The 13,148-nt window shown below is 35.7% G+C and overlaps 1 non-coding gene across 1 annotated transcript; it reads left to right on the top strand.

The window, feature by feature from the left end:
- Nucleotides 1-9,090: 9,090 nt before the first annotated feature.
- On the top strand, nucleotides 9,091-9,197 carry LOC140858249 (small nucleolar RNA R71). Its single transcript, XR_012141816.1, has one exon. It is a non-coding gene; the product is annotated as a small nucleolar RNA R71 (small nucleolar RNA).
- Nucleotides 9,198-13,148: the final 3,951 nt, after the last annotated feature.

Raw genomic sequence — 13,148 nt, 5'->3', positions numbered from 1 at the left:
TATCTTCTTCAAAAGCATCCTCCTCAAGAGAATTTGGAACAGATGTATCCAGAATGTAGGAGACTTTCTTCTGGGTGAGAACAATTCTCAAGTTCTTTAACCAGTTGATATAGTTAGATCCTGTCAACTTGTTTGCATCTAGAATACCTCTAAGTGAAAGTGAGGATGCCATGTGTATAATTAATTTATAACAACAAGAACATAATATAAGCGGACAACTCATAATGATATGCACCAACTAGACTAGACTTTTATCTAATTGTGTCTCTCACTATTTTATTTGAACTTCATAGCCCTCAAATATAAAAATCGAGAAACATACTAATATTTTTTAGTGGGGTTGAGATCTCTATTCCTCACAAACACCTGTGAATAGCACAACAAGCATCATGAGTTCAAGAATAGGTAACTCTTTACCAATTGTACTTTTATAATTCTCAATATCTTTCACTCTAGCTTCAGTAGTTTCTTTGTCCATAAATTGGCCTTGGCACATGGACTCTAGCATGGTTCTTGAGTTGAATCTAACCCCTCATAGATGATCTGGCATAGTCTCCAAGTTTCTATTCCATGGTGTGGGCATTGGGGTCAAAAGATTCTTGAAACGATCAAAGTACTTCCAAAAATGATTCACCAGCTAGTTGGTAAAAATTGATTTATTTCATTCCTAATCCTAGCTGTTTTATGATGGAGAAAATACTTTTTTAAAAATATTCTCACAAAGCCCTCCCAGGTAGTGACAGAATAGTTTGGCAGACTATAAAGCCACTTCTTAGCATTGTCCTTAAGGGCAAAGTTATTAATCTAAGTTTGACCTCATCCTCTGTTAATTGCAGTTTCATGGTGCACATACCTCCTCAAATTCTCTAAAAATATATAAGCATCCTCTAATCCTGTAAATTTTGGAAGCATATTTATGATTGAGGTTTGATTTCAAAATTTAGCTGTGGGTTGTGGCAACCTGATACAAGATGGTTGGATGGAGCCAACTGGATAACACAAATCCTTAAGGTTATGGGTTGGATTGGTTCAGCCATTGGAACAACAGGAATTGACTCAATTCTAACTAGACGATCCGACACTCTTCTCCACACACGAAGTGTACGGTTCTCGATGTTTATACAATTTTTTTTTTTTTAATAAAATTTTTATGTATAAGGAAAAGAAAGAAAAGAGAAAAAGTTCTAAAGAGAAGATCCTAAGGAGTCCTAAATCTAAAGAAAAGTAACCAAATTAATTTAAATTTTAAATTTTTTTTTTTTCAAACAAGTGAATCAATAAATTAAACTCAATCTATCCTAGGGTTAACCTAAATCTAGACAGCTCCTAACTGTTCCAAGATGACCCTTCAAACCTTCCAAGTGGAGATTGATCAACTAGTTAGCCAGGTAAGTATAAGAGGTGGGAGGTTCACTCATCGTTGCCTTTCTAGACACCAAACGAGTTGGCCAGGCCAGCAACTGAACCAATTTAACAAACCACTCTCAGGACTTGCCTAGACACCAACTAATCAAACAACTCAAACTTGGTAGAACTCTTAGGGTTCCTTGTCCTATTGAGCTCGAATTCCTTAAGGTTGACGTCTAATTGATTTTAAGATTAAAAGTCTAGGTAATGCAATATGATGGATATGGTTTTTGGGCTAAGGAAGGGTAATGAAATCCCCACCTTATCTTGTTAATGGGTTGATGCCCTTAGATTAATTATGAAAATGCAAATACAAATAAACAAGATGACCAAGAATGTAAAAGATTTTAATTTAAATTTTTTTTTTTATTTTGATATTTTACTTCAGGATTATGAAATGTCTTTTGTTTTGTTTTATATATTTTTTTTTTATGATTAAGTAAATTCAAATGATTAGGTCTAAAAGCAAAAGTAATTAACTAAAAATAATAAAAAAGAAATTAGAAGCGTACCTGAGTTTTCCAGCAATCACCAACTAAATATAGAAACCTAAAGAAAAAGAAAGAGAGTTATAACGCACGAAGAATAAATATTTGAAAACAATTTAAAACGCCAAATCCCCGGCAACGGCGCCAAAAACTTGATGTGCAAATCTTAAAATTTGTAAATAAAACCGCAAGCGCACGGTGTGCAGAGTAGCACGACCAGCGAGTACGGGTCGATCCCACAGAGACTTGGTTTTAAAAATGATTTTCAAATCTATGCTCAAGCGAGCTTTAACAAAAATCGAAAGTCGAAAGTTGTTTGCTAAAGACAATAAGACTAAGGATCTAGGGTTTTTGAATCCACTAGATCTAGATTAGGAAATTCTACCTAGAATTTTTCTTATTGATCCTAACGACTACTCCTCTTGTCTTTCCCAAGCATAGATTATGAAGGGACTAAGGCCCAACGATAACCCATCAAGATTCTTTACAGGGGAGTAGTAACTAGGATCCCTTAGGGTTTTCTCCTCCTATGCACTGAATCAAGCATGAACTATGAAGGGACTCTGACCCAACTGTAGTTCATCAAAAATTCTTGGCAAAAGAGGAAGAAAAAGAAACCCTAAGAAAAAGAAAGAACCCTATGTAAAATCCCTACTCATGATCTAGCTTCATCGCAAACCCTAGAAGGGATGCTTAGCTAGACATGATCTAAATCTACTTGCAAAATTTAAATACAAAAAATAAACTACCCTAATTTCATAAATTAAACTATCCTAATTGCATAAATTTAAACTGCATAATTTAAACTAACCTAATTGCATAAAATTAAATTGCATAAATTAAACTATCCTAATTGCAAGAAAAATAAATTGCATAATGTAAAGAGATGAAATTGCATAAAAATAAGATTTTATATATAAAAAAATTTATTACAAAAACCTCAAAGCTCGAGGCTTGAAAAGAGAGCTAAAAACCCCACTATCTAGGGTTACAAGCTTGATCGGAAGGAAGAATACATAAAACAAGGGCCTTTGGGGGCTTTTTATAGGCATTTGGGGGTTATAAGGTTTTCAAAACTTTCGATGTGGGACTAAGAGGTTTTAGAGAGTTTTAGGGGGGTTTATGGTGCGCCGATGGGTCCATGGTCCACGCGCCTGTTGCTGTGGACCAGGCGGCTAATCAGATCACCAAATCAGTTGATTTTTGATCAATTTTGATCTGATTTGACTCGGGTTTGACCCAATTGAGTCTTCTTTCTTCATTCTTCAATTCCTGGGTCAATTTAACTCCGTTTTGTATAAAATTTGCATCGTTGGAATCCTCTTTCCTTGTTCTTTCTATTGATGATCTCTTCTTCTGCAAAATATAATAACAAGTATCAATTTTTAATAAAGTTAGATAATTTAGATATTAATTGATACTTTTTATGTCAATTTGTGACATAAATCACACCCCCCAACTTAATCATTGCTAGTCCCTTAGCAATGTACCAAAATAAGATCATAATTCAAAAAGATCCTTCTTTGCAAATTAATTTAAGATCAAAATTCAAGAAGTTTTCTAGTATTACTAAGTAATGAGCTTCGAATTAGAATCGGTAGTCGTCTACTTAGAAGCTTTCTTAGAGTACACTTAAAGTTTTATAGCACTTGTGTGAGTGATAACTAACTTAGTATTTCAGTATTAACTTGTACAGGCCAATTGTATCATTTTTCATAACTTAGTTCGATTAATTTTCTATACACCCCAGATTAAACAAAGAACTAAGGTAGCTTTCACACTAACTTTTTTTTTTTTTTTTTTTTTTTTTTGCTGAGCATCCTGGCCTTCCCACCACCATTTGATGCGAATCTCAACACTTGACTTAGGTGAAGAGACTCGGTTACTAGGCTTAGGGCAATCCACATTTACTCTGTGTTTTGCATTTTATTTCAGGCAGGTAGCTCTTTCCTTAAATTCAAATTTCTTCAATTGGGGTGTAGAGAAAATTATCTAATTTAAATAATACTCAAATCCTTAATTGACCTTACAATTAACACCTACTTTACCTTGTTAGTGTGCATGTGCAATTGGAATTGCTAATAGTCTTTAAATGACCTAAGCCACCAAGAGTCTAACCAGCTAATCTTCTCCGTGACTCACTACATTAGCAAATACTTTCTAACTTACTCTTATTTCTTTTATAGATTAATTTATTTCATTTACATAATATATTAAATGCAAGAAATAACTCATAGTGGAAGGAAAAGGAAATGATAACACCTGATTTTGTTCAAGCTCTCCCCCCAACTTGACCGACATTGTCCCCAATGGAGTTTATCTAATTTAATTGTCCTAAGCAAACTGAAAACAAAGAAAGCATTAGAAATTAAATAAGCTGGGTTGCCTCCCAGAAGCGCTAAGTTTTATGTCTTCAGCCAGACCAAACCTCGAAGCAACTTAATCAGAATAAGTTGGTTCATAAAGAACCATGGCATCTTCAATAGTCTTGACAGGTAATTCCAAGAATGGTTTTAATCGTTGACCATTAACTTTAAAGATAACACCATTACTTGGGTTTTCAATCTCAACAGCTCCGTGTGAAAAGACTTCCTTTACTAAAAATGGTCCTGTCCATCTAGACCTAAGCTTTCCTGAAAACAGATGTAATCTAGAGTTATATAAGAGTACCTTTTGTCCGATATTGAAATTTTTCTCATAATTGATTGATCATGAAATGCTTTGGTTCGTTCCTTGTATATCTTTGCATTTTCATAGGTTCATTTCTAAGTTCTTCTAATTCATTCAACTGAAGCTTTCTATGGTTTCCAGCATCGTTCAAATTTGTATTTAGTTGTTTGATGGCCCACATGGCTTTGTGTTCTATCTCAATAGGCAAGTGACATGGTTTACCAAACACAATCCTATAAGGAGACATTCCTAGATTGGTCTTGAAAGCGGTTCGGTATGCCCAAAGTGCATCAATTAATTTCAAAGACCAATCCTTTCTATTGGCACTAACAGTTTTTTCCAGAATTTGTTTGATTTGTCGGTTTGACACTTCAACTTGTCCACTAGTTTGAGGATGATATGGTGTGGTCAATTTGTGGGTGACATTATACTTTTTCATCAATGTTGCAAAAGGTCGGTTACAAAAATGGGTTCCCCGATCACTAATGATTGCCCTAGGAATACCGAAACGGGAGAGAATATTTTCTTTAAGAAACTTAATGACCATTTTGCTATCGGGTGTTCTACATGCAATTGCTTCTACCCACTTTGAAACATAATCAACTGCTACTAGAATATATTTATTTCCAAAGGAATTTGGAAATGGTCCCATGAAATCGATTCCCCAAACATCAAAAACTTCAACTACCAAGATTGGGTTGAGTGGCATCATGTGTCGCTTGGTGATTCGACCCATTTTCTGACATTGAGCACAACTTTACAATATTCATAAGCATCCTTAAACAAATTGGGCCAATAAAAACCACATTGGAGAACCTTAGCAGCAGTTTTCTTAGACGCGAAGTGACCCCCACATGCTTGATCATGACAAAAAGATAAAATATTCATGACTTCGTTATCTGGGATACACCTTCTAATAATTTGATCAGGACATTGTTTAAAAAGATAAGGATCATCCCAAATGAAATACTTCACTTGGGCAAAGAATTTATATTTATCCTGCTTAGTCCAATGAGAAGGTATCTTGCCTATGGCTAAATAATTTACAATATCAGCAAACCAAGGTTCAGTAGACACAGACATGAGTTGCTCATCTGAAAAAGATTCATTGATGGGTGGTTCACTAGATGGTGCAACTAGAATTCGGGACAAATGATCTGCTACAACGTTCTCAGTGCCTTTCTTGTCCCTAATTTCTAGGTCAAATTCTTGAAGGAGCAAAATCCATCTGATTAAACGTGCCTTGGCATCCTTCTTTGCTAGGAGATGTCTAATGGCTGAGTGATCGGTGTAAACAATGGTGTGGGTCCCAACCAAATAAGATCTAAATTTCTCTAAAGCAAAGACAACGGCAAGGAACTCCTTCTCAGTTGTGGTGTAGTTAAGCTGCGCATCATTTAAGGTTTTACTTGCATAATATATCACTCTAGGCAGCTTATTTATTCGTTGACCTAAGATTGCGCCCACAACATGATCGGACACATCACACATTAATTCAAATGGTTCAGACCAGACAGGAGGATGAATGATTGGAGCTGATACAAGTGCATTTTTTAGAAATTCAAAGGATTCCAAGCACTCATGAGTAAATTCAAATTTGGTATCCTTTGCCAAAAGATTAGTCAGTGGACGTGCTACTTTGCTAAAGTTGGCAATAAACCTTCTATAGAATCCAGCATGACCTAAAAATGAACGTATTTCTTTCACAGATTTAGGTGGTGGAAGACTTGCAATTAGATCTATTTTGGCCTTGTCCACTTCAATCCCCTTTTTAGAAATGACATGGCCAAGAACTATTCCCTGTTTGACCATAAACTGACATTTTTCTCAGTTGAGAACTAGGTGCTTCTCCTTACATCGTTCTAGAACTAATTGCAGGTGATTCAGACACTCGGAGAAGGTTAGACCAAAAATAGAAAAGTCATCCATAAAAATTTCTAGAAATTGTTCTATCATATCTGAAAATATGCTGATCATGCATCTCTGAAAGGTTGCCGGTGCATTACATAGTCCAAAGGGCATTCGTCTATAGGCAAAAGTACCAAATGGACAGGTGAATGTAGTCTTTTCTTGATCTTCAGCGGCTATGGGGATCTGGTTGTAACTGGAGTATCCATCAAGAAAATAGTAAAACTCTTGTCCGGCTAGTCTTTCCAACATTTGATCAATAAATGGCAAAGGAAAGTGATCTTTCCTTGTCGCAGCATTCAACTTTCTATAGTCTATACAGACCCTCCATCCCGTTTGGGTCCTAGTTGGGATAAGTTCGTTTGCATCATTTTGGACCACTGTTACCCCAGATTTCTTGGGTACTACTTGAACTGGGCTTACCCAAGAGCTATCAGAAATAGGATAAATTATTCCACTATCTAGGAGTTTCAGAATCTCCTTTTTAACTACATCCTTCATAACTGGATTAAGCCTTCTTTGGGCTTCTCTTGTTGGTTTAGCCTCTTCCTCTAAGTATATTCTATGTTGAACTATAGAAGGGCTTATTCCTTTGATATCTGCTATGGTCCAACCTATTGCTTCTTGATTTGCTTTTAGAACTGACACTAACTCCTCCTCTTGCTTGGGATCTAGGTCTGATGCAATAATTACAGGCAAAGTTTCTTTGGGTCCTAGATATGCATACTTGAGATGTTCTGGGAGGGGTTTCAGTTCTAAAATGGGTGCTTCCTCTATCGATGGTTTAGGTGATGGTTTCACCATCTCAATGATTGGTTCAGTAGGAAGTGTCGATTCCTGATTAATCTAATTTTCTTTAAGTATTTCATTGACATCCTCAGACTCATGGATTAACCAGGGGTTAGACTCTAGGTCGACTTCATCATCACTAATGTCAATGGATTCATAAATACCATCTTGGACTACATTGACATCAGCATGAGAAGAGGATTCCTGTTCTAAGTTAAAAACATTAAGCTCAATGGTCATATTCCCAAAGGATAACTTCATTAGACCATTTCGACAATTGATTTCAGCATTGGCCGTAGCTAAGAATGGTCTTCCTAAAATGACAGGTATATGTCCTTTAGGATTCGCAACTGGCTCAGTCTCTAAAACAATAAAATCTATAGGGAAAATGAAATTTTCAACCTTTATCAGAACATCCTCGACCATTCCCTTAGGGATCCTGAGAGATCTATCGGCTAACTGTAATGTGATCCCAGTAGGTTGAAGTTTTTCTAATCCTAGTTGTTCATACACCGAATATGGAAGGATATTCACACTAGCTCCTAGATCTAGCAAGGCCTTTTTTATATTGGTTTCTCCAATAACACAAGAAATTGTTGGAGCTCCAGGGTCCTTATATTTAATTGGCACATGGCTAGATAGGTATGAACTGACACTTGCAGCCAAAAATGCTTTCTTTGGTACATTAGTGGTCCTTTTCCTAGTGCAAAGATCTTTTAAAAATTTGGCATAAGTTGGAACCTGATGGATTATATCTAAAACAGGAATATTAACTTGGACTTGTTTAAATACCTCTAAAATTTTGTCTAAATGTTCAGATTTATTGGATTTCAGTCTGTTTGGAAAAGGAGCTCTAGGACTTTTAAGTACTGGACTAGGTGAATTTTCAGTTTCTGGTGCTTGAAGTTGAAAGGTAGTAGTTTTAGAAGGTGACTCGGCAGATGAGTCATCTATATCATCAAGTGCAACTACCTTATTGTCTATTTGTTTTCCTGATCTTAAGGTATGAATGGCATTTACACCATTAACTTGGTTTCCTTGTTGGGGTCGTGGACCATTTTGGTTCCTAGGATTTGGCTCATGTTGGCTAGGTAACCTACCATGTTCTCGTTCACTAATGGTCGAAGCCAGCTGACTTACTTGCATTTCCAGACGGGCTATAGCTTGGGTGTTATTATTTATGAGTTGACCCGTAGTTTGCATAAAGCTGGTATGTGTTTTCATCATGGCTTCTAGGCTTTTCTCTAAAGAGGTAATTTTCTTGTCATTATCATGGAAGCCTGGCGGGTTGTTCATCACTGGGTTGGACCTTAGATTTTGCTGATTGAAATTTGGATTACCTACATTAGGATTCTGGGACCATGAGAAATTCGGGTGATTCCTCCAACCTGGGTTATATGTGGGTGCATAAGGATTGTTCAATGGTCCTTGATAGGTGGCATTCACCTGTGCACACTCATTCGAGTAGGAACATTCTTCTAAGACATGGTCTGGTGCATTGCACCCTTTACACATGGGTGCAGATATTTGATTTACATTGGCTGGTCTCTGTAATTCTAAGGCTTCCAATCTACGTGTTAAGGTTGCAATCTTGGCCTCTGATGCTAGGGTTGGTTGAATTTGATGCATTCCTCCTCTTGAAGGTGTAGCTTTATCAGGTTCCCTAGTTGTTTCTCACTGTAAATTTTTCTCGGCTAGGTCTTCTAAGAATTGCCAAGCTTCAGTAGTTTCTTTGTCCATAAATTGGCCTTGGCACATGGACTCTAGCATGGTTCTTGAGTTTGAATCTAACCCCTCATAGATGATCTGGCATAGTCTCCAAGTTTCTATTCCATGGTGTGGGCATTGGGTCAAAAGATTCTTGAAACGATCAAAGTACTTCCAAAATGATTCACCAGCTAGTTGGTAAAATTGATTTATTTCATTCCTAATCCTAGCTGTTTTATGATGGGGAAAATACTTTTTTAAAAATATTCTCACAAAGCCCTCCCAGGTAGTGACAGAATAGTTTGGCAGACTATAAAGCCACTTCTTAGCATTGTCCTTAAGGGCAAAGTTGATTAATCTAAGTTTGACCTCATCCTCTGTTAATTGCAGTTTCATGGTTGCACATACCTCCTCAAATTCTCTAATAAATATATAAGCATCCTCTAATCCTGTAAATTTTGGAAGCATATTTATGATTTGAGGTTTGATTTCAAAATTGTTAGCTGTGGGTTGTGGCAACCTGATACAAGATGGTTGGATGGAGCCAACTGGATAACACAAATCTTTAAGGGTTATGGGTTGGATTGGTTCAGCCATTGGAACAACAGGAATTGACTCAATTCTAACTAGACGACCCGACACTCTTCTCCACACACGAAGTGTACGGTTCTCGATGTTTATACAATTTTTTTTTTTAATAAAATTTTTATGTATAAGGAAAAGAAAGAAAAGAGAAAAAGTTCTAAAGAGAAGATCCTAAGGAGTCCTAAATCTAAAGAAAAGTAACCAAATTAATTTAAATTTTAAATTTTTTTTTTTTCAAACAAGTGAATCAATAAATTAAACTCAATCTATCCTAGGGTTAACCTAAATCTAGACAGCTCCTAACTGTTCCAAGATGACCCTTCAAACCTTCCAAGTGGAGATTGATCAACTAGTTAGCCAGGTAAGTATAAGAGGTGGGAGGTTCACTCATCGTTGCCTTTCTAGACACCAAACGAGTTGGCCAGGCCAGCAACTGAACCAATTTAACAAACCACTCTCAGGGACTTGCCTAGACACCAACTAATCAAACAACTCAAACTTGGTAGAACTCTTAGGGTTCCTTGTCCTATTGAGCTCGAATTCCTTAAGGTTGACGTCTAATTGATTTTAAGATTAAAAGTCTAGGTAATGCAATATGATGGATATGGTTTTTGGGCTAAGGAAGGGTAATGAAATCCCCACCTTATCTTGTTAATGGGTTGATGCCCTTAGATTAATTATGAAAATGCAAATACAAATAAACAAGATGACCAAGAATGTAAAAGATTTTAATTTAAATTTTTTTTTTATTTTGATATTTTACTTCACGATTATGAAATGTCTTTTGTTTTGTTTTATATATTTTTTTTTTATGATTAAGTAAATTCAAATGATTAGGTCTAAAAGCAAAAGTAATTAACTAAAAATAATAAAAGAGAAATTAGAAGCGTACCTGAGTTTTCCAGCAATCACCAACTAAATATAGAAACCTAAAGAAAAAAGAAAGAGAGTTATAACGCACGAAGAATAAATATTTGAAAACAATTTAAAACGCCAAATCCCCGGCAACGGCGCCAAAAACTTGATGTGCAAATCTTAAAATTTGTAAATAAAATCGCAAGCGCACGGTGTGCAGAGTAGCACGACCAGCGAGTACGGGTCGATCCCACAGAGACTTGGTTTTAAAAATGATTTTCAAATCTATGCTCAAGCGAGCTTTAACAAAAATCGAAAGTCGAAAGTTGTTTGCTAAAGACAATAAGACTAAGGATCTAGGGTTTTTGAATCCACTAGATCTAGATTAGAAAATTCTACCTAGAATTTTTCTTATTGATCCTAACGACTACTCCTCTTGTCTTTCCCAAGCATAGATTATGAAGGGACTAAGGCCCAACGATAACCCATCAAGATTCTTTACAGGGGAGTAGTAACTAGGATCCCTTAGGGTTTTCTCCTCCTATGCACTGAATCAAGCATGAACTATGAAGGGACTCCGACCCAACTGTAGTTCATCAAAAATTCTTGGCAAAAGAGGAAGAAAAAGAAACCCTAAGAAAAAGAAAGAACCCTATGTAAAATCCCTACTCATGATCTAGCTTCATCGCAAACCCTAGAAGGGATGCTTAGCTAGACATGATCTAAATCTACTTGCAAAATTTAAATACAGAAAAATAAACTACCCTAATTTCATAAATTAAACTATCCTAATTGCATAAATTTAAACTGCATAATTTAAACTAACCTAATTGCATAAAATTAAATTGCATAAATTAAACTATCCTAATTGCAAGAAAAATAAATTGCGTAATGTAAAGAGATGAAATTGCATAAAAATAAGATTTTATATATAAAAAAAATTTATTACAAAAACCTCAAAGCTCGAGGCTTGAAAAGAGAGCTAAAAACCCCACTATCTAGAGTTACAAGCTTGATCGGAAGGAAGAATACATAAAACAAGGGCCTTTGGGGGCTTTTTATAGGCATTTGGGGGTTATAAGGTTTTCAAAACTTTCGATGTTGGACTAAGAGGTTTTAGAGAGTTGTTAGGGGGGTTTATGGTGCGCCGATGGGTCCATGGTCCATGCGCCTGTTGCTGTGGACCAGGCGGCTAATCAGATCATCAAATCAGTTGATTTTTGATCAATTTTGATCTGATTTGACTCGGGTTTGACCCAATTGAGTCTTCTTTCTTCATTCTTCAATTCCTGGGTCAATTTAACTCCGTTTTGCATAAAATTTGCGCCGTTGGAATCCTCTTTCCTTGTTCTTTCTATTGATGATCTCTTCTTCTGCAAAATATAATAACAAGTATCAATTTCTTAATAAAGTTAGATAATTTAGATATTAATTGATACTTTTTATGTCAATTTGTGACATAAATCACATAACACCCTTATATTCTATACATCGATTTAAACATCATGCTACCATGATAATAAAATTTTAAATTATCATAAATTTATAATTTTAATAATTAAAATATAAAATCATAGTTCACTAAAAGTCAAAAATAATTTTTGAGTTTGAAGAATCGATGCTAAAAATAATGCTACATTTTTGGCAGGATATGAACAAGAACTATTCTATGCTACTATATTGCACTTGTTTGATCGAATCAGACAAAGATAGCTCTGATACCACTGTTGGATTTCAATCATACAGTAAAAAATAATTTTAAAAATTTTAAAAATATATAATTAATAGTTTTATCAAATAAAACTATCAAGCCAGAATCTAAACCGTAGAATCACCTTATCGATATCGATCAAAGCAAAATCAAGCATGCGAGAGATAGAATTTTATACTTTCACAAAAATGAAATAGTGGCATGTTGGTGTTCTCCATGAGACTTCAAGATAGAAGTCCTCCAATGATGATCCACACAAAAGCTGGCCAAGGTCCTTACCAACCGATGCACTGCTGCAGCCTTATTTTCTCAAGAATACTACCGACTTTGAACTTGTGTCACGACCGTGCCAAAGCCCAGTTGCTTTCGATCTTGCCATCAGAATGATGCCAAGAAGATATTATTTAGATATCATACAACCTAAGATTTGATTTTTGGCTCCAACACATGAAAAAACCAAACCCTAGGGCACACTAGCAACACTTGCTAAAAATCTCACCACCCTTCTTATAACTTTTGCCACTCATATTTTCTTTTTTTTTCCTTAGAATTTTTTTTAATTTTTTTTTATGTTTACCACATCCCTTCTCTCTGATTTCAATCAAAAATCATAATAAGAAACCAAGTGAGGCATCCCATATAAATAGGGGACCAAGAGACGTCACATGAGATGAAGGGGCGCCAACTTTTGGTGCTTCAACTTCCCATGTGGTGAATAAATTTATCATGTAAATTTTCTGGCATTCTAGATACTTGTAGTAGAAGACTCTCCTTCTTCTATGTGCCATAAAAACTTCACATTAAATTGGTGACAAAACATAGGAGATCTGATTGGGAAATTATGGCAATGCTTAAAAATTAAGAGCCTTCGTTAAGAAGGACTCTTTATTTCACACGTCAAAAATAAGAGGGTGGCATTTATTTTTTGTCATGGGTTCTAGTGGGCATAGAAAAGTCTTTCTCTACTTGAAACTGGTTCAAGTTGGATAAGGATCCAATCCAAATTGACCCAATCCCATTAGGTCAAA

The sequence above is a fragment of the Elaeis guineensis genome, chromosome 5 (assembly GCF_000442705.2).
Source record: "Elaeis guineensis isolate ETL-2024a chromosome 5, EG11, whole genome shotgun sequence".
Classification (NCBI taxonomy): domain Eukaryota; kingdom Viridiplantae; phylum Streptophyta; class Magnoliopsida; order Arecales; family Arecaceae; genus Elaeis; species Elaeis guineensis.
The sequence above is the reverse complement of the archived record's forward strand: the minus strand, read 5'-3'. Positions and strand labels throughout refer to the sequence as shown.